The sequence below is a fragment of the Lutra lutra genome, chromosome 9 (genome assembly GCF_902655055.1).
Source record: "Lutra lutra chromosome 9, mLutLut1.2, whole genome shotgun sequence".
Classification (NCBI taxonomy): Eukaryota; Metazoa; Chordata; class Mammalia; order Carnivora; family Mustelidae; genus Lutra; species Lutra lutra.
In genome coordinates, this window is record NC_062286.1 from 4,502,240 (window position 1) to 4,526,566 (window position 24,327).

General features: G+C 52.2%; 1 protein-coding gene across 2 annotated transcripts in view; it reads left to right on the forward strand.

The window, feature by feature from the left end:
- The first annotated feature begins 13,412 nt into the window (after positions 1-13,412).
- Positions 13,413-24,327, forward strand: part of RNF144A (ring finger protein 144A) — a 105,010-nt gene continuing 94,095 nt past the window's right edge. The window contains exon 1 of one of the 2 annotated variants that reach the window (XM_047745552.1): positions 13,413-13,646. The gene's annotated coding sequence lies outside the window, so the exon portion shown is untranslated. The remainder of the gene's footprint in view (positions 13,647-24,327) is intronic. The other variant, XM_047745551.1, reaches the window with a different exon arrangement.

The window sequence follows — 24,327 nt, forward strand, 5'->3', positions numbered from 1 at the left end:
TTTGTTTATGTAATTTAGACAGTATCTCATTGCCTGGAAAACAACAATTTCCTATCATCATGGAAAATTTTTTGCCCAAGCATGAGTTTTAATCTAGCTGCCATACCAGTATGGGTCACTAGGTGGCAGTAAATGTTGCCTGAGTCCATAAAGCAGTGACACAGAATCCCACTTAATCCACTTTCCAGACTTGGTGGTTTTGAAAGTTTGGTTTTTGAAAAATTTTTTTTTTTGTCAGAAAATATATTTCTACTTCATATTTTAAGTCACTAGAATTCAGCTGAGATATTTTTGTGTCTCATCTCAAAAAGGTAACATAAATGGGTAAATAATATATAAATATATAAATAAAATTTTAAAATTAATTAATTAATTTTAAAACAGGATAGGTTGTCAATGTATTTCCCATTTACTTTGTGTTATATTTAGAGAAAAATGAACTAGATAGCTTTTTTCCTGTATGGGTTTTGACAGCCACTAAGCTAGAATTACCTTAATATAATCTGTATAAATATAAAAGGTTTTTTTGTTTGATTTTTTTTCTTTAATGTAACATAAGCACACTTTGCTGATTTTCACATTATTCAGCAAGAGCAAGTTCAGCAAAGAAAGACCACAGATGTGGAAACCCTGAAGACATTGTCTGGAAGACAGTGGGGCCTCAGTCATTATTTGAAACAAAATCTAGGTCAGAAGCCCACATCCTCTGAGTTGGAATGAATTTCTCTCAAATTCACTCAAATTCAAAATGCAGGGAATTGTATAACTCTTCCCCAAAGGGAAGTCTAAACATAGAAAATAAAACAATGGCACCTGAGAAATATTTTAAATATTTTTTCCAACCAGTTTGACACCAGTGCTTCACAGCATTGTGCCCAGTCAGGATTTGCAATGTTTTAAAATACCTAGTGTTTTCTTTTTCTTAGAAGGGAGAAATGTGGACATATAGCCCTAGGGTTAAAATTCAGATTTGGATTACCTAACCATTTTGCTTTACTTTTTCAGTTCTAAATAGAAGTTGCCGTTTTGTGAAACACTTTTTTTTTTTTTTTTTTTTTTTTTGCAAAAAAAACAAACAGAGGGCACTCACCGTGGTGGGCACTCGGTGGTGAATGGACGTGCTGAGTCACTATATTGTACACCTGGAACTAACACAACACTTTTGGTTACCTGGAATTAAAAAAATAATCATAATTAATGAAAAAAGAGAGGAAAGTATCAGATGGTAATTTATCTGAGGCATCTCAATGTAAGTGTTGAGGTCAAAGGTTTTGTGGTGTTTTTAAGGAGGTTTACACTGTAACAGTATGAATGGAATTCTGCCTTAAGAAACCCATGAAAGTCAGACATGAGTAACGCCATATTGGTTGAAAAAGCATGAAGCATCGCTGTCATTTAGTGATAAACAACATGAAAGTTGCCTATTTTCTCTGAAGTTTGAAGATGGCGGATGTCATCCAGCTGAATCATCTGGAACTCGGGCTCCCGTTCATCTCCTGGCGTTTGGACTCTAGCCGTAGGATTGGTAGAGAGAACCATGATGTTAAAACTAGCAGAAGTCTCGATGAGGCTCCGTCAGGCAATAATTCTCCTTCTTGGCTGCCCACTTATTGAAAGACCGTTTAATCAGCTGGGATTAGGGGGAAACTCGCCATGCTGTGAGATTTTAAGTGTTTGTCTTGAGTGTATATAGGTCCCAATTTGGGGGAAAAATATATTTTCTTCTTCATATGTGATGCTCTTGAATACCAGTCTGATGTATTGTAAGATGCTGTAATATATTAAAATATTTTTGTACAACACCCTCTCTCTCAGTGGGTCGATGTAATGAAGCCCCTCCTTGGTGCATAATTAAATGCATTGTGTGTTTTTTACAAATGCCATTGCTAAAGGCAAGTACAATTTAAAATCAAGGTTATCAATAATTAATAAGTATATTTAGGCAACCCAATCAGCAACAAGATAGAGTATAGATGAGTCCCTTGGGGAAAATGCCCTTGTATTTTAAAATGAAAGCCAGCATCTTGGGGACCAGGTATCTAAACTTGGTCATGCTGGGATAGCACTGTCCTCCATACCGGGGGTCCTAGCTCCATGCTCTGAGTGTGAACTGGTCAGATATCCAAGGGGCAGGCAGGTGCCTTGCACTGGAGTCCAAGGAGGTGCAGAGGTCACCCTGGCACCCTGGTTCCCAGCTGTGGGTTCAGTCCAAGCCCTTCCTTTACCTCCATCCACCTGTCCTGATGGGCCCAACGAGTATGGGAACAGCGAGCCCTCCCCCCGCTGCTATCCAACTCTCCTCCCTCTCATCCCTCCCATAACTGATTTATTTTTTCATTCAGAGCATCTCAACTTGTTCCTGTCTGATTCTGCTTGGAGTTTCTGGCTTCTTAGAGCCAAGAGCTCTGCATTCCTGGCCCCAGTGTCCACCTCATGCCCTCCAGACTTGGATGCGTCCCCCTTGGCCATGCAGCATTCTCTCAGACATGCCCCTTCACCTGACCTCTGCTTAGGGCACTCACCTCTCCAGGAGAGATGCGACCTCAACTACCCTCATCCTCCTGGATGCCTGCCAGCGCTGGGCGCCAGCCCCAGAGAACGGGTCAGATCCAGGGCCTTGAGGACAGGGAAAGAGTCTTAAGGAGGCAGCTTGAGTCCTTGATCATTGTGTCTGGGCCACATTTGGGGTACACAACCCCTGCTGTCACATGCCCTATCCAGTCGGGGCAGGGGGAGGGTGAATTACAAAGAAAGCCCACACAGCAAGTCCAACTCAGATGCTACTGAGATGGGCTGGAAAAGCCCGAAAGACTTTAACGTTTTTTTTCATGATTCTAAAAATAATACATTTTTGGCGTACATTTGGAAAACAGAGGAAAGCAAAATGAAAGAAATAAAAATTATCCCTAATTGTATCACCCAGAGGTAACTGCTAATTTACTTCAAGTCTTTCTGGTCAGGCATATTTTTTAACAGAATTGAGTTCATTTTCAATTTTATTTCCCACATAAAATCTTCTGAAGGTTTTTAAAGCCAATTAGCATTTTTATACTTTAATGAGAACAGCCAGTTCCTCACGATTCACACTAATAGATAAGAAGACATTCAATGTCCTTCTAAAAACCACAGTTGGTTTAAAAAAAAAAAATCACTGGCGTTGGTTTTTGAGTTTCTTACACATTTGTTGATGAATGTGACTATATCTCAAGTTCTGGGAATCCACTTTATCCTGAAAAAAAAAATAATAATAAAGCTTCTCTGTGCAAACTCATTCCTGGAGGATCTGAGAAGTGGCCCAAAAGTGATTTATGTTTTCATTCAGCGCCATCTTGACTTGGCCCTGTCTGATTTTGCTCTCAATTCGATGCAAGCTTTCTTCCCACCACGAAGCAATTCTCCAGGACCTGTTGGTGCTCCATAATTCACCTCACTCTGATCGATGTGCCTGAGATAGCAGCAGGTGCTCGGGCTAAGGGTTCAGCCCACAGGACTGCCCCACACACCCTTCCTCAGATGCCAGTCCCAAGCCCAGGGCATCGCCTATGTTCCTGACTGACCAGCTATAGATTAGAGGTTCCCACAACCCCTCCTCGGGTTCAATTAATTCTCTAGAGAGGCTGTTGGAACTCAGACATTTTACTTTCTAGATGTTTATTATAAAAGGATAGAGCTCAGGAACAGCCAGAAGGAAGAGATGTGTAGGGCCAGGTATGGGGAAAAGGTTAGGAGCCCCGTGCTGACTCCAGGGGCACCAATCTCCCCCAAATCTCTAAGACTTCCCAACCTGGGAACTCTCTGAACACCATCCTTTTGGGGTTTTATGGAGGACTCATTACAGAGGGGTGATTGAGTAAATTGTATGCCATTGGTGATTGAAAATCTCCAGCCCCTCTCCCCTCCCAGAGGTCTGGGGGTAGGAATGCAAGTTCCAACCTTCAAATCACCAGGTTGTCTCCTTGGCAACGAGCTTGCATCCTGAAGGCTTTTCCAAAGTCACCTTTTAACATAACAACATCCACTTGCTCTCATCACTTAGGAAATTCCAAGGGTCTTTGGAGTTCTCTGCCAGGAAGGGGAGCAAAGACGAAATGTACATCTCAGTATAAATCACAGTCTCACACCCTGAGACCCCCTTAGCTCCTCTGACCTCTAATCAGTGCCTTTCTTGAGGTCTGAGCTGTAACCAACTTCCTGAGAATTCTCTCCTGCAAGCAAGTAGTTACTGAGGCATCAGAAAAACCGAGAATTTGTGAGGTTAGAGCCATGTCTTTACATCTTTACAGGAGGGATAACTCACTGCCCCTCACATCCTGAGTCAGAGCTGTCACCTTTCCCAGGAAACCTGACAGATGGTAAGCCTCCCAGTGTTGTCTGAACAGAGCTGGCCCTTGACTCAGCTTGGGCCACCATGACAAACCACCACAGACTGGGTCCAGCACACACCTGTGTTTCTTCCGGTTCTGAAGGCTGGAAATCCAAGATCAAGGTGCTGGCTGATTTGGTTCCAGGTGTTGAAAGAAAGAAAGAAAGAAAGAAAGAAAGAAAGAAAGAAAGAAAGAAAGAAAGAAAGAAAGAAAGAAAGATCAAGCCCTAAACGGAGGCATTTTGTCCCCAGACTGAGGATAGTTTCAGCCTCTCCCTGGGATGTGACCTTTTACAAATCCTTCTGGAAGGTCCTAATGGGCTCTGGTGAGGCCATCTGCAGGATGAACCCCTGCTGCTGTTTCCCCCTGAAAAGAAGACGTCCCGGCCTGAAACAAGCCCTTCTTTCTCCTGCTGCTGCTGGCTTCTCGCCCACCGTCCCTCCCGCAAACGCCTTCCCCTGGGTGCGGCCGGCCTAGGGCTCTCCACGTGCTAAGGAATGCTACCAGATTCATGAATCACTTAAGAAAGCCTATTTGATCTTCAAATTCACTCTGTGAATCCCCACGGGTCTGTCCTCACGTGGCAGAGACCACCGTTCTGCAGCCTCTGGGCCGCTCGGAGTTCAGACCATGTCGGGGCCAGAGGAGCAGAGAGCTGTTCCCTCTTCCTCCCCAACTGCAGGGCACCTGGACTCCGCAGCTGCTGAAAGGTGTTGTTTGTTCATGCTGAGCTGGGAGCCGCCTCTTCACTGTTAGATACTGTGAACGCGTGTCTTCTTTTCGGGAAAGGGGGTCTGTCCTTAGCTCGTGGTCCTGGTGATGAGGGAACAGGAGGCAAGCAGAGGCCACCCCACAACCCCCAGCTCTGGGGTGGGATGCATGTGACATTCCCCAGGCACCCCTGGCGGCCCTAAGACGAAGGGAAGGAAGAACGAATGGTTGACTGATGGTGACAAGATCACAGTCCTGCTCGGCAGGAGCCTCCATCAGGTCGCCAACATCCCAGAGATTTACAAGGAAAACACATTCCTAACAATAGCCTAACTTCCAGAAACCCATAGCTCAATTTCCTGGAGTACTAACGTCACCCTTCCCTCCACAGTGATGTGGGAAACAGGCAAAAGGGAACATAAATAAAATCAAATTTCCTTATGACCTGCAGCCCATTGACACAGACCTGTGATAGGGAATGTATAACAGTTCTTAATGTTAACGCTTTACAGGAAGGAAAAAACTCTCTAAGCTTGACCATAGCCATACCCCCAGCATCCTGCGAGTCTTCTTGAGCATATGAAAGTCTTTTGGGACACTACCCTTTCTCCTCACCGTCCCCAGCCCCCAAGTGCATCATCAGCCGTTCCTCACAAGCCCGACACAGCAGCTCTTTCTGCCCACGCGTGGGTCCTGTCCCCGTGCATTAATAAGACCACATTTTTGCACCAAAGAGGTCTCAAGAATTTTTCTTGGCCATGGGCTCCAGACCTCACCAACATCCCCAGACTACATCATTGGGATAAGAGTAAGTTCTCAGAAACACGGCCCAGTAGGTCCAACATTCACACCAGCTATGAGAGGGGAGAGGGGGGAGGGGAAGTTGGATGGCTAGATCCTCAGATGCACGCCAAATGGAGAAGGAAAGAAGCCACATTCTTCAGCCTAAATTTGCACTCAGCCCCATCCAGTGCCAGACACACAGATAAAAAGAAAAGGTTGCAGAAGTTCAGGGAGCACAAGACAGATTAAAGAATCCAAAGGGGTGGGGGGCACCTGGGTGGCTTAGTCGGTTAAGCCTCTGCCTTCAGCTCAGGTCATGATCCCAAAGTCCTGGGATCCAGCCCCACATCACTCTCCCTGCTTGGCAGGGAGCCTGCTTCTCCCTCTCTCCTGCTTGTGCTCTCTCATTTGTTCTCTCTCTCTCTCTCAAATAAATAAAGTCTTAAAAAAAAAATCATCCGAAGGAGTCATACAAGTGTTAGCAAAGACATCAGTAAGGAACTGAGTCTGAAATACGAGCAGACGTTTTCCAGGCTGCCAGGCGAGGAGGGAGTTCATGTGTGTGCCTTACCATGTTAGCAGTGGTGATGGTGTTGTGTGTGTGTGTGTTCATAGCGAGAAAGAAAGATTTCTATAAATTGTCTGTAATTAAGGAGATTGAATAATCCAGGACTAGTACATTGAAAATCATACCAGAATAGGTTAAATACAATCAAAACAGTTTTTAGAAAGAAACAGAAACAGGGCATCTGGGTGGCTCCATCGGGGGTCTGCCTTCGGCTCAGGTTGTGATCTCAGGGTCCTAAGATCGGGGCCCGAGTCTGGCTCTCTGCTCCATGGAGAGTTGGCTTCTCCCTCTCCCTCTCCCATAGTGTTCTCTCTCTCTCTCAAATAAGTAAAATCTTAAAAAAAAAAAAAAAAAGAGAGAGAGAAACAGAAACAAAACAAAACAGTCTCTATAGAGGTCTTTACATCTGTTTAGATCCATAAATGGTCTGCATAGACCCAGTTCTCTTCTTACTCTCCATGGTCCCCCCCAGACCTTTCCATTCCCAGGTGGAACCGAGGCCCAGGCCCAGTGGCCACCCTCATTTCTAAGAGACAAACCCTCTGTTATGTCGAATCAGACAATCTGTCCTGGGAAGGTGTTGCCTGATTTTCTCCATCGTGGTGGTTAGAACTGTTCTCTGGTCTTTAGGTACAGTGGTCGGGGCCCTGGGAAGCAGGCTCTGGGGTGGCTGTTGGCTGGCCAGGATGCTGTCAGACGAGAGTGGCGAGCAGGGGTCTGGGATGTATTTGCCGTGGATCATCTGTGGATGGAGATCTGTGGGCTGGGGCCCTTCAGGTCTGGCTCTGGGTAAGGTGGCAGAGCTGGTCTTTAACCCTGGATGACAGACCAGCTATTGGAAGCAGCTGTCTCCAGAAAGGGGGTAGAAATTTGGTGCAGGAACTTCCTTTGGGAGAGGATAATTCCTGGGAGGTGAGCTGTCAGCATCCCAAACTCCCAGCAGCTCTCCAAGGGAGAGCCTTGATTCTGTGGATGGGTCTGCATGAGGCATTTCATTCATTACACCTGTGACACCTCTCCCAATGCCTGATCAGCGGGTACGGTACCGTGCCCTGCCCCCACCATCCTTTATACCTCTAACCCATGATACCATGCGGCCACACCCACGATGAATGTGCTCTGCCCCCCCACCCTGTTCTGACACATTCCTGGTTTCCACACTGTGTTTCCTCTCTGTCGACCTGATACCCGAATTCCTTCCTGGTTCCCTTATTTTCCAGGCTCTTTGCTACCTGCCTCAGGTGAGCTCTCATGTCTAACACTTGGCAACCAGTTCTTACTTGGCAATGCACACTGACTCTCTTCCCTGCTGTTTGAAACGCGTCTAAAATGAATGCCTTCGATGGTTGAGACTCCATGAAGCTGCGGTAACAAGTACATCTAGCAATTTCGGGAGCTCGGCACATTTGGGTTTTCTACTCTCTTGGGAACTGTCCTATGGAGAGGCAACTTAGAGACCCAGGCTGATGTTGTGATCCACACATCTCAGGGAGCGGCTCTAGAATCACTATGATAGGGCTGGCCAAGTCAGGTTCTGAAATTCTTCTCTGCCTCAGCCCCAAAGTGATGCCTCACCCCACCCACAGTCTGTTGAAGAAAACGAGTCTTACGTCACTGCCTAACTGCAAACGAGCTTGGAAATGTGGAGAAACACGCGGATATTTAGTGAGCATTAAATGTCTGCCCGCAATTAAGTCCAACTAACATTGAATATAATTTAATCATCCCTTCAGAACTGAAAAGGGCTTTCTAAATTCTGTTGAGCCACAAGGGCCATATTCTATTGATTGCTATAGAAAAGCAGTGTAATAAAATGTCAGAAGAACTCTGAATCTGCCAAGAACCTTGAGTAATAGCAGCACTTACGCCACTAGCTAGCAGTGATCTCGGAATTGTCAAAGGCCACTTTAAACCTCAGTGCAACCAAAAGATTAAACTCGGCCTTCTCTCTGGTCTAAACATCTATTGAGAATCTATGGCATTTCTGTCTGAGCCAGAGAGAAGTACTAGTTTGTAAGAATCGTGGAAGACATGATGCATTTACTTCATTCAACAAATACTCCTTGAGTGCCCAGAACTTGTCCTCCCAAGCAGAGTGTGGTGGTGAACAGGGCAGAAAATGTCTCTACCTTCTGGAAAAGATGCCAAGAAAAGTGATCTTACTTTGTTCTTGGCATAGTGACCTTCCTCTTTGTGACTGTTAATCTTAAAAACAAGGCTGCTGGTTATTTTACCCGCAAAATGAGTTTATTAGGAAGAGCAGAGAACTGCGATCTAGGACAAGCAAGCTATGGCAAAACCACAGACAAGTCTACCCAGCAAAGGAGAGGAACACTCTTTTGTGAAGGAAACTGGGAGGGTGGGAAGGCTGTTACCCACAGAAGGTCCATTAGCATAAACTGAGAGCTGGAATGTAGTGACTCCTTCTTGGCTGAGCTCTGACCGTTTCTCATGGGCTGGACTGTTGGCTTCGAGGAGAGCCTTCCTTCCTCTCGCGTGTGTAGTAAAGCAGCCTCCACCTGCAAGGTCCCTCTCTTCCCGCTGGATTTGTGACTGACCAGGAGTGAGAGGGTCTGCGAGCTCCCTCCTGACACCCCTTCAGTGAGGTATCCCCCTATTAATTTTCACAGTACTGTTTATTTTACAGCCTTTGTATATTGCATTTTAAATTTTGTCATGACACTTATTCCCTACATTGTAATCACACATGGGCATATTTTTAGCTGCATGTATCAGTCTGCTGGAGCAGTCGAAACAAAATAACCAGGGCCAGAAGCCTTAGACCACAGAAATGGATCATCTCACATCTCTGAAGGCCTGGAAGTCTGAGATTTAGGGGTTGGCCGGGTTGGCTCCTTCTGAGGCTGGGAGGGACCATCTTTCCCAGGCTTCTCCTAGCTTCTGGTGCTTTGCTGGCAAACTTCAGGGAGACCCAGTTGGTGGAAGCATCACCAAGCCTCTGGGTTCAAGCTCACAGAGCATCCTCTGTAGGTGTATGTCTGTCTACCCTTCTTATTTTTTTTTTTTAATGTGTTTCTTTTTTTTTTTTTTTTAAGATTTTATTTATTTATTTGACAGACAGAGATCACAAGTAGGCAGAGAGGCAGGCAGAGAGAGAGGAAGGGAAGCAGGCTCCCGCTGAGCAGAGAGCCCGATGCGGGACTCGATCCCAGGACCCTGAGATCATGACCTGAGCCGAAGGCAGCGGCTTAACCCACTGAGCCACCCAGGCGCCCCTGTCTACCCTTCTTATAAATCACATTGGATTAGGGCCCGCTGTGCTCCAGGATGGCCTCATCTGAATTAAGGACATCAACAACAACCCCGTTTCCACAGAAGGTTGTACCATGAGGTGGTTAGAACTTCACCCTAAGACTTTGAAGGCACTCAAATCAACCCATGGCAGTGCTCTTAAATGACAGCAGGGCTGAATATTTTCTCTCCACTTGTATTTTCTTCCTTGAAGTTTTGTTTTTCTTCCTCAAGCTATTATTCTGGTTGTTTTGACCACATATTTCCTGTGATAGTAATGTAAACTTCCTTTTTTGCATCTTCTCACCGGACTGCCTAGGAAAATTGCTGGAACCTTGCATTTTTTTCTAGCTCCAAGGGTGTTTGCAGAGCTGATGGCAGAGCTGTTTGGGGACAATCCTTCTTCATCCTGTCTCATGTGGACTTTCTGTGCATGGATGGGATTATTTGGGATGTGTAGGCTGGGAAAGAAAGAGGAGGCCTTTGAGATATATATATATATATATATATATAATATATATATATAATTATTTATGCATGAAAAACAGAGAGAGAGAGAGAGAGATTAAGAGGGAGAAGCAGGCTTCCCACTGAGCAAGGAATCCTATATGGGACTGGATCCCAGGACCCTGGGGTCATGACCTGAACTGAAGGAAGATACCCAACCTATTGAGCTACCCAGGCACCCCAAGGAGGCCTTTGAGAGGCAGGAAGCAGGAGTGCAGATCTGGGGAGCTTTCCCACGAAGTTCTGAGAGTGGCAGAGACTTGGCTTTGCCCTGTCCCTCTCAGGCCACCTGGGGCCCCTGGGGAACTGAGCCCTTTGATGAGCAACTGTGGCCAGCCTGCTCAAAAGGGATAGCGTGGCTTGGAGGAGACTGTCAGAAGACCTGGCCACATGCTGAGGGTGAATACGGGTCACATCCCTCATTGCCAGAACCATGAAACCCTCCTGATTCTTGGGTATCCCAGCCAAGAGAGTCAGAACAATAACCGGCATTTAGAGGCTGGCGGCTCTCTAGAAACAAGGGATTGCATCTAAGTTGATTTTATTTGATTTTTGTAGAAATATTTTATTTATCCATTTTGAGAGAGAAAGAGAGACATGGAGAGAGAGGAGGGAGGATGAGCAGGGGGGAGGAGCAGAGCGCCTGACTGGGGCTCCATCCTGGGCAGGACACTGAGATCATGACCTGAGGCCAACAGTTAATAGACTGAGCCAACCAGGTGCTTTAAATTGATTTTAAAAATAAAAGGAAGGACAAATTTTCTGTACTTATAGAATGTGTGATTATAAATTCATACAAACTGTCTAAAATGTTTTCATTTTAAGCCATGAGTGTGAAGCTTGAGCTTCCCCCCATTTTCTGTTGAGAGGAGAACCTTGAGAATGGAATTCCATTTCTCTGGTCTGGGACCATGTATGGTGGCAGTCTGTTTAACCATCTAGCACAGAACCTTGCCTCTAGTAGGTAATCAAAATGACACTTGTTCCATGAGGGAATGATGAGTCACAAACACTTAGGAACAATGGATATCTTTTAAAATGGGCTTGACATGAAAGACCTCTGGGGAAGATGGCCCCAGCTCATGACCTATGAAGGCAATGGACTGAGGAGTGGACGTGACCTTGAGAGACACAGGCAGCTTATCCCTGGAGAGAACCAGGATGGTCGCTCCAAGGCAAAGCTCACAGTAGATGATCTCACTCTTTATTTATTGAGCGCTTAGCATGTCCAGGGCCCAATGGGAGACACATAGAAAAATTACTTCATCACTATTCTATAGAATTTTGAGATCTAACAACCAGACAGTAAATATCCAAAACATAAAGTGTGACAGAGGACATGATCGACACAGAAACAAGCTTAATGTTTGACAAGTTCAGAGATCTGGAGATAGGGGATGAAGTCATCATAGAAAACAATTGTTTGAGATGTATGTAAATTTAATTATCACTCATGTGGTCCTCGTTCCCTGACTGACATCATTAATGAAGACAGAGTGGGAATGAAGTCATACACAGGTCAACTCGTGAGCACACCCCCGGTCTCAGTTACACACTTGGCTGAGAGCATGGTTCTTCTGAGCACTCTCCCTGCCAGTTCCAGTTGCTTCTTTCCCTTAGAAATCCTATGCCCCTGTTTGCGGTAGAAATGATACCCAGTATGGACCCATCCAGCATGGAGTACATGGGCTCATTTCCATTCCTGGTGGATTTGCAGACATCCATCCATCTGCCCATTCATCGCTGGGTCCTGTCTGGTGCCCTGACCACATTCCAGGAGGGGCGAATACTGGTTCTGTGAGGAACCACTCTCATCTCCTGTTGAGAGGTCAGAGCAACCGAGTATTAGGATTCTTCTCACTGTGCCTTTTTCTTTCATTAAATAAAATAAAATAAAATTTATTTGAGAGAGACTGAGCAAGAGAGAGAGAGAGAGCTCCAGCTGCGGGTGGAAGGAGTTGCAGAGGATGGGGGAGAAGCAGACTCCCTGCTGAGAGGGGAGCCTGACTGGAGCTGGACCCCAGGACTCCAGGATAAGTAACTGAATAACCCAGGTGCCCCTCATGGTGCCTTTTTCTTCAATAAGGACACTTCTGTGAAGAATCTGAGAGACCTTCAAGGTCAGGCGCCTGCTCATGTCTTTGAGGAGGGGAGATATTGACCAGAATAACTTCTCAGTGGAGATGAGACAAATTTATGCTTTAAAAAAGATGAGTATGTAGCAGAAGAAGAGAACTCCTACACAGCCTCCAGGTAGTTGAGAACCTTGTATAATGGACGGAAATGGGAGGGATAATCGTTAAGGACTGCAGAGTCCGCAGAGTTTGGTGTATCAGTCATGTCCATGTCGCTTTGTGCTTACCTGACCTACTTGGTCCCTCCGCAGATGGTGATGACACGTGCACTCTTATCAACTGTGTCTCCCAGCCAGAAACAGGGCAGCACAATGAGATAACTCGCTTAAGGGGGCCTGGCAGGTGGAGGCATTCTAACTCAGAGCCCGCAGAGGAGGGGATGGTGTCGAGGAGGGCCGCTCTCGCGGCTGCTTCCCCGTCATTCAGGAGGGGAGTCCACGCGTTGAAGGAGGCATTGTTTCATACACACCAACAAGTTTTGTTCAGCGGTGCATGCCCGAGAGGCGCACAATTCAACACTTGGACAACTTCTAGCTCCTAGAGGGACTGGCAAAAATAAATCCTGCAGGAATTCTGCCTTCCACAGTCTCGGACTGCACCGAACCGGGAAGCTAGAACAGGAGGTGGGTTGCTGCGCCCGGATCTCGGGTACCCGACGGTCCGGCTGGCTCTCCTCCGTCCATCAGAGCCGCCAGGTGCTGGGCTGGAAAGAGCCTTCCGGGACGCCTTGACGGCCCCACAGCCAGGTCCTCGGACGGCCGGCTCGGGCTGCGCTTCTGCCGGCTCGGGTCAGGCCGGGGCCGCGCGGGGACTGTAGCCCGGCCCCACTGCCCGGCCCAGGGCTCCCCCATCGGCCGGCGGGGAGCGCCGCGGCCGCCCGCCTCCTGCCCCGCCGGCTGACGCCTCCCGCACGGCGAGGGCTGGGGTCCCGGCCCTAGTCCCCGCGGCCGCCGCCGAGCAACGACCCCGCAGTCCCCCGCGCGCGGCAGGCAGAGGCGCCGCCCAGGGCGGGCGGAGGGCGGAGGGCGCAGGGCGGCGGCCGGGCGCGCGGCGGGCGGCAGGGGGCGCTGCGCGGCGGGCGGGGGCGCGGGCCGAGCCTGGGCGCCCGCGTCTTTGTGCCGCTCGCCGCCGCCCACTGTCCCCCGCCGGCGGCGCGCCCCGCTGGAGGCCGGGCTGGGCAGAAAGGGCGGCTCCGGCGGGCGCGGCGCGGGCAGGGAGGACGCACCGCACGCGGCCCCGCACACCCGGCCTGGGCGCAGCGCTCGGAGCCCCGCCCGCGGCCGAGCGGGAGCGGCGGTCCCCGGAGCCCCGGCCACGCGGGACCAGGTGGGTGACGCGCGTCGCTTTGTGTCGGCATCGCGGGAGCGGGGCGCGGCTGAGCGCGGACGGAGGGACGGGGCCGCGCCGGGGTCCCGGGCGCTGGGGGCGGGGCGGGGACGCGCGGGATCCCGGCCGAGGGCGCCACCCCGGCCCGGCCCGGCCCGGCCCTGCCCTGCCCCTCGGCCGCCCCAGCGCCGCGGCCTCTCGGGAAGCTCGGGTCCCGCGTCGCCTCCCCGGCCGGGAGCCGCTCTGCGGCGCTGCGTCCCCGGTGCCCCGGCCGGGCGGGCGGGGGTGTCTCTCCGGCGGGGGTCAAACGCAGGCCCGCGGGCCGCGGGGTCTGGCAAGCGCGAACCGCCTGGACGCGGAGGCTGCGGGAAGGTCAGCCCGGCCGGGTGCCGCGCGCCCCCGCTTTGCCCATCCCCGCAGCCCGGTGGCCGCGGCCGCTGCCCTCCCTCGGAGCCCTCCGCTCCTGCGGGGTCTCTGCATCTGCCCTCTGGCGGTGCCTCAGGTCCTGGCACCGTCCTGGGCGCCCAACGCTGGTCGCTTGGGCAAGGCTCGGGTCACGGGGAGGAAGGGGCTACTAACTGTACCCTAATGATCTCCATGGTCAGGTCTAGGATGGTCACTTAAAAAGTTCCCTCCCTGCCTTTCTTTTCAGTGAATTTAAAAAAAATGTCCAACAAATACCCTGTGCTTGTCTTGTGCCTGGAAGAAGTCTGGGTGACTGAAAAGGGTTAGAGAAAGTCCCCAGGGGATATCCGGAGCGGGTGCCGCTGCCCCGGGGAAGGGGCATGTGACCCCTGAACTAGGAAGACCTCTGACTTGGACATGCCACGATGCACAGTTGTGCCGCGAAGCACAGTTCTGCCGGGAAGCTTCTTCCCTGGGAGTGGGGCCTGGGGATAGGTGAGGAGACATTCTAGTGAAGGGGGGTGTATGAGGGGGTGCCCCCACCCCAGATCAGCCAGCGGAGGAGCTGTGTTCTGAGGTCAAGGGCAGGGCACAAAGTAAGTCCACGCAGACAGGATCAGGGCCGCTTTGTGAGGGAGGGCTCCCGAGTCAAAGCTGGAAGGTGGGGCAGGTGAGGTGTGGTAGGAAGGGCACCCGGTGGGAGGGAACTGCGTGCTGGAGGAGGGGTTGGGGACAGGAGGTGTGTGGGGCCAGGACCTTTCCCGTGGGTCTGAGCTTCCCTTCTCCAATACTGAGATGAGGGACCTGGTCCTTTGTGGTTTTCTAGTGACTTTATAATGTTTGTTTTTATTATTTTGTAAAGAGTGAGAAGGAAATGTAGTGGAGACGTCTGATGGGGACAAATTACGGTCTTTGAACTGCAGGCTGACTTGGGTCTTGATCCGGTGGCCGTGGGAGCCCTTGATAATTTTGGAAGAGTAGAGTAGAATGAGTGAGCTGAACCCTGCTTTGTGTCATGAAGGAGGTGTGCCGTGTGCCCAGTGCTGCCTCTAGACCCCGACCCACTCCCCCATCTCCCACCTACTGGGACCTGTGCTTCCTGTACCACTTACCAGAGGTCAGGCATGGTTTGCAGATCTCAGGAGAAAATGGGATGCAAATAACCTAATTTTAAGGGGATGGGAATTTTCCAGATCCATCACAGTTGGAGTTTGGAGGTTTACACGTTTAAAGGGGCCCTGATTCTAATGCCAGTAGCCGGGGAGAGCTGGGAACTCAGGGGCGGGGGGCGGAGCCACAGAGAGGAGTGCCTGGGTGGGCACCCACAGGCCATGCATGGAAGGGGGATGGACAACCGGCAGAGCACTTTGACACACGTGTGCTTTAGGAGCACACAGAGTGTCCCTGGTCTGGTAGTGCGTCATTCCCACGTGCAGATCTGCCCTAGAGGCCGGTGCTTCTCTTGTAGACTTGGTGTGGTTTGGGACTTGGACGGGACCCCACACACTCTTCAGTCGAAGCTGCTGACGTTTAGCGGGGGAATCTGGGGCTCGGCCAGAAGCTGGGAGCCACGTCGCTTGTTTTTCCCATTGTGGTTCATAATTTGGCCCTGCTGCCTTCTTTTGTTCAAATTCCCCCTCCTCTTGAGAGCCTTTCTCTCCGGTAGTGAGACCGGAGGAGGCCTGTTCTGCAGACTGAGAATCACAGAGCTAGATGGTCACCGTGGATTCCTAGCCCAGCTGCTCATTGGAACTTGGAGGGAAGAGAGGTCAGAGACCCCAGCCTGGGCACCCCCACACAGGGCTGTGGTGGGCCTGGGCCTGGCCTCGGCGGTCCGACTGCAAGCTGTTCTTTCTCCTGCTCTGTGCGTGGGCTAGTGAGAATGGGGACGTGTCAGCTGCTCCGGGGGTGTGGGGGTCTGGAGTCCCTCGTGGGGATACTGAGGCCTCAGATGCTATCAGGGCATCTGACCAAGCAGGGACCGCCCCCGCCCCTGGATCTCTGGGTGTGGCATATCAGAGGGAGCCAGGAGGCTGTGAGCAGAACGGATTGCTTTCGAGGAGGATGGACCCTCTCCATATTCACTTGGGTAGCTTCCTACCTTGGAGATCCAAGAACTAAGTTGCAGGTGCCTTTCCTTAACGGCTAGGAAAGTCATCTGAGGTGATCATTCTGAGGTCCGGCTTCCTCTGTCCTCTGTTTTGGCATTGCTGACACACATGAATAGCTTTTCTTAATTAGAGGAAGAAATTGAATTGCAGCAACTGTTCACATACTTGCTGGGGATTAGTCCGGAAGGACGGAGCTTGTACAGCCTCTGACCCAGCCAGGGACCAACGGCAAGGTCTTAGCCTTCTCGTGTGGCCCCAGATATTGCACTGTAAAACTCAAGTGTTGGCTGAAGTGATTTCCAAGATCCAGAAATAATGCTGTGCTGTGTTAACGGTGTTTCCCAGGAGAATCAGCATTGCAGGATAACTCACCAAATGCAACCAATTTTAGGGATTTTTCAAGAAGAGTGTTTTCGCCTACAAATGATGTGTTGAGAGATAGGCTTTGGAGGTGGTGGTTCTTGGGGGTGAGACTGTCCATCTGCCTTTCCTCCTGGAATCTAAAATCTGAATTGGAGCATATTTCCTCAATGGCCTGGACTCTGAGATCCGGGCTTCCCCTGGGGGGGCAATTTGAGAAGGTAGATGCAGTGTTACCAGGACAAATCAGTTCATGGGTGGTGGGAAGTAGTGTAGCAGCCAGCATCTCCAAGTTCACCTAGCGTTGGCCGCAGGAGAGAGAGGACACAGCAGTTAGGATTGGCCACAGGAGAGAGAGGACACAGCAGTTAGCAGTCACGTGGCAGGTCCTGTCGCCTGATAGGGCCCTGGCTGTGGCCCCCGTTCTTCTAGGGCCCTCCACGATGGACACTGTGCCTGTCCCCACCTTGCAGAGGATGGAGGTGAAACAGAGTGGTTGGGTTGTCCAAGGCCAGGCACATGGTAACTACTGAAGCCCATGTGGGACTCAGGAAAGAATATATATATCCTGTGACCTTATGGCGGCCACAGTTTGGGGGGGGGGGCGCATGTTCTCAGACTGTTCTATGGGGTGGGGTTGGTGTATAGAGTGCAGCAGGCCGCAGTGAGGGGTTTGTCTGCTGGAGCCGGGGGTGCCAGAGTCCCCGTTAGCTGGACCACATGGGAGGGTCAAGGTCAGATTCTGGGCCTGGGACCCGCAAGCAGCAGCCAGGGTGGGCCGGGAGCTGAGGGCCGGCCGTGCTGCCACAGGCCTGTTCTCCAGGAGGCTGGCTGTCTCTGGTCGTCGTTCCAACCGGGATTCCCAAGTGTCAACAGTTGCTTTCATGGCTGGTGTCTTCTTCTTTTTTTTTTTTTTTTAAAGATTTTATTTATTTATTTGTCAGAGAGAGAGAGGGAGAGAGAGCGAGCACAGGCAGACAGAATGGCAGGCAGAGGCAGAGGGAGAAGCAGGCTCCCCGCTGAGCAAGGAGCCCGATGTGGGACTCGATCCCAGGACGCTGGGATCATGACCTGAGCCGAAGGCAGCTGCTTAACCAACTGAGCCACCCAGGCGTCCCTGGCTGGTGTCTTCTAAACGGTCCTGCCACTGTGGGGTTTTCCTTGTTTAGTTTTGGAGCCTCTGTCCCTTCACTTCCCTCCCCGCAACCCCCCCAGGTCTGCTTGCTGGGGGTGATTGGGTTCCGAGAAGGTGAGCAGAACCACGGCAGCGGCCATCATTTTTACAATCCGGGAACCTGTCCTCTTGCATTGCTGTACCCTGAGCAGGGCCGCTGTGATTCCCTAGGCCTGTCACGGCCTATGGCCTGCTGCGGAGGGCCTCGGAGCTGGGAGTCGGGCCCAGCAGTGCAGCTGCGGGCTCCTGTAGCTTCTGCCCCAACTGGCACAGCTCTGTGGGGTGGGGTGGGGAGCCTGTGCCCAGGCCCAGTAGAACAGAGGGGAGCTTCCCTAGCAGGGTTATTGGCTAAACAAGGTTTTGTGTCTGTCCTCGGAACACCTCCTACTTACGTGATTTTCCTGGGACCTTTTATGATTGCCAAAGGGTCAGGCTCTAAGCAGTTCTTTGGAAAGGGCATGTGTGACTTTGGGGGAGGCAGCATTTTAAGGCTCTCTGGAGGGAGGTGGGCCCGTGCAGGCTGTCTCAAGCATGGAGAGAATGCCTCCCAGACTTCCACTGCCCTCCTGCTGGTCTGTGGACCGTGTGGGAGCCCTTCCTCTACAGTCTGACTTCCACTGGGACATGTGTTAGCCGGCTACTGATGGGGTACGCTCTGATCCTCCCTGTTTGCCCCCCTGGTGGCTGGGTTGTCTGCGGGCTGTCCTGCCCCCCATCACTTGTCTTCCCCGCCACCGCCACCCCTCCCCCGTCAGGCTTGCCTGTCTCTCCCGCAGGAAGGGCAGCCGGCGGGGCAGAGAGGCTGGCCCTCTGCCCCAGCTTGTGGGTGATGGGAAACGTCCCCTTCCCAGAAGCATGCAGACCTCTGTATTAGGCACCCGCTTCTTCCTCGAGGTAAAACGTTCTCTTCAACAGCTGTTCCGAAACCAGAGTCTACACAGGTACTTCCTGACTTTCTTGGGAAGCATTTTGTCAACCCCAGTGGAGTCCCTCCTCATCTCTCCGTGGACCTCTTGTCACTTTGCTGCTGGGACAACTTCAGCTACCTCCATTTCTTGTTGGGTACTGAGTGTGCCCCTGGTTGAGCCTCTGGGATTCTTCACTGCGTGGCCCCAGCCCATCTCTCCGGGGTGGTTCTCCCAGCAGGCTTCCGACCGGGGTCCTGGGCGTCGTCCTGCCATCTCCGTGTGCCCCCTTCCTAGTGGTCCTTCCAGTCTGGGAACACGTACCGCCTTTCTCTCAAAGCTGTAGAATCATTAACGTGGGGCTAGAGGTGGGTCCACTCCCTGGGTGCCAGCATCTTGCGATGGGACACTGGACGTGTCTGGAGCACAGGCCGGAACTTCAGGCCTTGGGTCCTGGCCAGCCCCTTCCCTCCCAAGCCCTGGCTGTCCCTCTCCCGTCTGCAGGCCGAAATGTTCTCTCCTCCAGGTGCTTCCATAGCAACTTCTCCTTCACAACCTGTGACTACTCTTAAAACTCTCTCCCCTAATTTTAGTGGTTTATGTAACTGTTTGATTTCCTCTGCTAGATCATAAGCCCCACAAGGGTAACAACTTACTCATTTTTGCATGCCCCGAGCCCATATCATGCACTTTCTAAGTCCATGTTTGTTAAGTGATTGAATACAAGATCGAGAAACTTGGCTCACGAGGGAAACGAAGAAATGGGATTCGAGTTTACGTTCTTTCCTCCAGCATGATCTGAGCTGCTCCAGAGGGTTCTCTCTAGGAGACGAGTCCACTGAACAGCGCCCCGCAGGACCATCAGACACTGAGCACAGAGCAGGCGGGAGTGTTGGTTTGGGCTGGAGGATGAAGGCTGGAGCACGCGGCCCTGTGGGTCAGGGGCGCAGCACAGAAGGCCTTGCCAGTCCTGAGCCCTGTGGTTGTGTTGACAGCAGACCAGGTCCATTCCAGCTTCAGACAAGGGCTTGCTGGGCTGCCTGGAGGCACTCTGTGACACTGGGGACGATGAGGCAGACGTGGGCCTTGCTCTGTGGGTGTGCACAAGGACCACAGTGTGTGACTCCTAGTGTGTGTCACGCGAACGCTGGAGACGGTCATCAGTGAGCGCAGACGTGCAGGGCAGAACAGCGCTGACAGGCAGCCCTGTGCGGCACGCCGAGGGGTGCGGGGTGGGGCCAAGCGGGATTTGTTCTAGAGGATCCTCAGCTCCCGGCTGGTGGTCAGACCCTCTGAGGTGGGCTCCTTCCGCCTTACCCGTTTGGGTTTTTCCAGTGGGAGACTGAGGCGCTCTGGGTGGAGAGGTGGTCGGGGTTCCTAGAAAGAGGGTCAGGGACACACACTGTGGGCCATTGAGTCACATGGTTCTCCCCACAGAGGAACCAGAAGGATCAGCTGCAAAGATCCTAGAGCCTGTGTGCGGGGTAACTCGTATCCAGGGGATTCGGTTTCTTCAGTGCCTTGTGCTCTCCTTCGTTTGGTCTCTGGTTCCAGTTCCCGTTCACGCACTTCGCACAGGCTGTGTGCTCCAGGAGCTTCATGAAGTGCGAAGGCTTATGGGGAGCTCGGGGCCCCCTGAAACCAACAGTCCCAGAAAGTGATTTTTCCCAACGCCCCGTTTGCCGCACAGTCGTCCTTGGGAGCACACACAGCAGCGCTCGGTATCCGAGCACCGTGGAAGAGAAAGAGCTTCCAGAAAGAAGACGTTCGGAGCTGGCGCCTTGGGATCGGGATTTATCGGCTAAAACTGTGTTTCCTTCTTCCTGACGGCTTGGCAGGCGCGGCGGCCCGGTGCCTGGTGTGGATGAGACAGAGCGGGCGCTGCGGAGATCACAGTAGCTTCTTTCTTCTCTGCGTCTCAGTGAAGTGTCAGCCGCAGGCCCTGGGAACCGGGACAGCGTGGCTGTGGGAGGCCAGCGGCGCGGCGGGGAGGGCTGGATGTAGCGGAGGAAAGAAGAAAGGTGTCTGTGTTCCCTCCGCTTGCGGGACCCTAAGAAACCACCTCTGTGTCGGGGTGTAGCGTCCGCCTCCCAGGCGTGGGCACTGACACGTTCCTGACTCGCCTCTGTCCTCGGGCACGGGGGCCGTCTCTGCAGCCAGCGGACGCCCCCCGAACCTCATCCGCAGTGTGATGTGTGAGGAGGTGGGGCCTTCGGGAGGGCTTAGGTCAGGAGTGGGGAGCGCTTGTGAATGGGGCGGGTGTCCTGAGAAACAGACCCCGGAGGGCCCCCTGAGCGCCTCTGCGGTGAGGGCACAGTGAGTGGACGGTCGGCCGACTGCGCAGGACACCGGGCTCTCAGCAGACACCAAGTCTGCCAGCACCTGGATCTGGGCTTCCAGCCTTCTCAACTGTGAGAAACGGGCGTCTGTTGGTTAGAAGCCACCCGGTCGCTGGGACGGTGACTGCGGCAATTCCAATGAATGCAGGTGGGCGGCAGCAGCCGGTCACCCGTTGTCCCAGTGTCGGGCCCGCCCTGTTGTCAAAGACCCTAGTGAGGTCACAGCCATAGATTCGGGGGGTTAGGAGCCCAGCGTGACTTTTGGGGACACGATTTGACCTGTAACATGTTAATTATGTGTCTTCGTGTGCTCCCGTATGTTTGGCTCAAGCGAAAGGCTCATGAGCAAGGACTTAGAGCAACGGGCTCATGTTTGTTTCCTCTGTGGTGGCGGGCAGGGGCATTGCTGGTCCCGGCTCTGCGGCTCGGGGCTGCTCACGAGGGCCACGTTCTGCTCTGTGGCTCTTCTGTCCTTGTCGAGGCACCTTCTGCCCTCCTGCTGGGCGCCCCGGGGGTCCCAATGGCACAGCGCGCTGCAGGCTCCCTTCCCTGTTCAGGTGGCAAGAGGGTGGCGGGAGTTTGGCGACACTTGTCCTTCTGTCCAAGAAGAATGGGCTTTTCGGAGCACACCGTGGCTGCAGGTGAACGGGATGCTGGGGGAGGGAGAGGCCACGGGGGCCGGGAGGATGGTCCTGGAGCGGATGGGACAGCGCGGAGCGCGAAGCCCGCTGCCCGCGTGGGTTTGCCCTTGCTTGCTTGGCTCACCTGCTCTGCTTTGAAAGGTGGGAATCGTTCCGGGCGAGGTTGGGGCCCGTGTGCACGTGGCTCACGTGGTCTCGGGGTCTTGCCCGTGTCGCGTGCACACATCCGAACCTTCCCCGAGTTATTTGTAGTTTCCAGTGCGGTGAGGAGCAGGGAGTCACCGCCCTGTCCTGCTCATCTCTGTGCCCCTTGGCAGCCGGCCCGGTGCCTGGCACCGAGTAGGTGCTCCATGAGTACTGGTCGAACTGCGTAGGCCTCTTTCCCCTCCGAAGAGGCTTGAGTCCCGGAGCAAATTCATCTGTTCCTCCTTCCCTCCTCTTGTCCTGTCTGCCCGTTCCTCCAGCAAACCTCCTCGGTTCCAAGGCGGAGGAAGGGATACGCAGTGAGAGTGAGGGCGAGGACAAGGAAGGAGGGAGGGAAGGGGGCTGGGGAGGCATTTCCAGAACGAGACGGGGTACAGGGTTATGTAATCAGCGGGCAGGTGTGACCCTCTTAGACTTTTGGGATTTTGTAAATTCCGGTTTCATTCCAGGAAAAACAGCCGGTTGGGACACCCAGGAGTCCCTTATCCTGTGGCAATGCCACTCATCCTCAGCTTTTTCCCATTTGTGCAATAGCTCAGAATTTAGGGTGTGTGTGTTTTTTCTTTTGTTTTTAATGCTGATTAGTCACGGAGTCCTCACCCAGGGACTGGGCTCTGGAATAGGCAAACGTGAGCATGTTTCAGAAGGAAGTGTTTTCAGTTCCTTCTTCTTAAATGAACATTCCCCTTGCCGCAGAGTGGCAGAGGGGACAGTTCTTATCTGTTAATACTTTAATCACTCCCATGACTCCTTCTCCTTTGGCCCAGTGCCCTGCTTCCGTGACGGTGACCTTGTTTTCTCTCAGTTCCTGGCCACATGCAGGCTTGTGGGCGCAGGCTTTCTCCTGGGGACCAGCTCAGGACTGGCTTGGGCTGTGTCCTGCCAGCCCGGCGGGGAAGGCTGCTGTCTACAAGACCGGGTTTATCTGGGGAAGGCAGGACCTGTTCCTGGTGCGGCAGAAGCAAACCCGGGCAGAAGGGGGAGAGCACCAGGGCAGTGGGGGGCGCTGGACGGACCAGCATGTAACCTGTAGCTACCTGGGCTCCTGAGCCTGTGACCAGTCCCGAGGGAGCTTTCTGTGCATGTAGAAAGCACACCAGGTTTCCGGGATCTCATGAGAAACACAGAGTAGAGACGCAGAATACCTCAGTAATCACTTTTATATTGATTGCATATTGACGTGATGTTATTTATTTAAATAAAATGTTACTAACGTTAATTTCCCTTGCTTATTTTTACGTTTTAAAAAAATGTGGCAGGGGACACCTGGGTGGTGCTGTCCATGAAGCTTCTGACTCTTCATTTCGGCTCAGGTCATGATCTCAGGGTCCTGAGATCGAGCCCTGTGTCTGGCTCCCTGCTTACTGGGGAGTCTGCTTGAGATTCTCTCTCTCCCTCTGCTCCTCCCCCTGCTTTCTCTCTCTCTCTCTCAAATAAATAAATCTTAAAAAAAAAAAAAAGTGCCAGAAAATGTAAAATCACAGGAGCGGCCCCCGTTGTATCTCCTCGCTGTATCTATTTCCTTGCCGTAGCACTGGTCTGGAGGGACTGGTCCCCATGTGTTTCTTTGGGGGTTCACTGGGCTTTCGAGCCTCCACACCCCCGTGTAGAGGCCTCGGCTGGGGTCACCCACTGGCGAGTCGCTCAGTAGCGCGTGTGGTGCTGATCCGGGCTGTGTTCTTGTTGTCACCCCCACTGGGTGTCCGGAGCTGAGGCCTGATGCTTGAGGTTCCCGCCTATCCCTACACCCTCTTCTCTGTGGCCTGTGTTACTTGGCGTCTACTCTTCAAGGGACTGAGCTCAATTCGGTATCAGTTCAGTTAGAAATATCCTTGGACTGTGTTTTTTTCAGTGTATGAATTGAGGAGGTTGGGTTGGACAAACAACATCTTGATCTTTGAGATTTGCCTTGACTCTCACCTTGGCACCGCGTGAATTGCTATAGGTCCTCCTCATCCCCCCTCCCCGGGCTGCCCCTGTCTGTCTCCCAACCACCTCCCTCCCCTGCTGGTGATTTTCCCCATACACGGGCACTCTCCCTACCAGCCTAATGGGATCAAGTAAAGTGCGCCCACCGCATGTCCCGCACGTTCAGGCCCAGGGAAGGCTGTTGGACAGAGCGCCTTCTTCCTTGAAGCCCTGCTTTCATAGCTGCTCCGTGTTTTCTCCGGCATCTTGGAAGCCTGTGTCTTTTGCTGGCTGGTTCCATTCTCTGGCCTGTTGTCCCTGGCTGGCTGCATTGCCGGCTGTCACCTGACATGCCCCCATGGTCCAGGGCATCCCAGGATACCCGTGCCCCCACATCACCTGTTTTCTCCCACATCCCGCTCCCTTCTCTGCCAGGCACCCTGCCAGTCCCCCTCTGCCACTTCCTGGGAGCTCTGCGTGGCCCCTCAGGCCTCATGGAGTCCCTGAGCTGCTCTGGCATTTTGTGGATGACGTGGTGTGGAGAGAGCATCCTTTTACTCACTGGACACAGCAGGCCCTGAGCCTCTGGCCTATGAGCTTTACAAAATGAACTATTTTTAAATCTTGGAAACCA